The sequence below is a fragment of the Sinocyclocheilus rhinocerous genome, unplaced genomic scaffold (assembly GCF_001515625.1).
Source record: "Sinocyclocheilus rhinocerous isolate Xijiao unplaced genomic scaffold, SAMN03320098_v1.1 scaffold1595, whole genome shotgun sequence".
NCBI lineage: Eukaryota > Metazoa > Chordata > Actinopteri > Cypriniformes > Cyprinidae > Sinocyclocheilus > Sinocyclocheilus rhinocerous.
Window position 1 is genome coordinate 362,480 of NW_015655715.1, and position 509 is coordinate 362,988.

At 31.6% G+C, this 509-nt stretch overlaps 1 protein-coding gene across 1 annotated transcript in view; it reads right to left on the reverse strand.

Moving 5' to 3' along the window:
• Positions 1–509, reverse strand: part of LOC107718897 (M-protein, striated muscle-like) — a 29,703-nt gene that overhangs the window by 26,194 nt on the left and 3,000 nt on the right. The gene's annotated exons all lie outside the window — the stretch shown is intronic.

A 509-nucleotide genomic window follows, 5' to 3' on the forward strand; every position in this document is an offset into this window, starting at 1 on the left:
CACGCAATTGTGAGAAAAAAAGTCGCAATTACCTTTTTTATTTTTTATTCAGTGGCGGAAACGGGCTTCCATACTTACCCAAGTGGGTCCAAAAAATAAAATAAAAAATTCACTCCTAAGTTTAGCTAACTGTATTTAATATCATTTTAAAACTATAATACATTTTAATAATATGCAGTTAAGTGTCAGGAAACATTAAATTAAGTTTGCTCTTACAATAAGTATATTATTTTAAAGTATATTATTCCCATAACAGGTACTCTTTTAAAATGTGTTCATGTGAACACATACAGTGGTGTGAAAAAGTGTTGGCCCCCTTCCTGATTTCTTATTTTTCTGCATGTTTGTCACACTTTAATGTTTCAGATCATCAAACAAATTTAAATATTAGTAAAAGATAACGCAAGTGAACACAACATGCACTACCACCACCATATTTTACTGTTGGTATCTTTTTCTGAAATGCAGTGTTACTTTTACGCCAGACGTAATGGGACACACACCTTCCA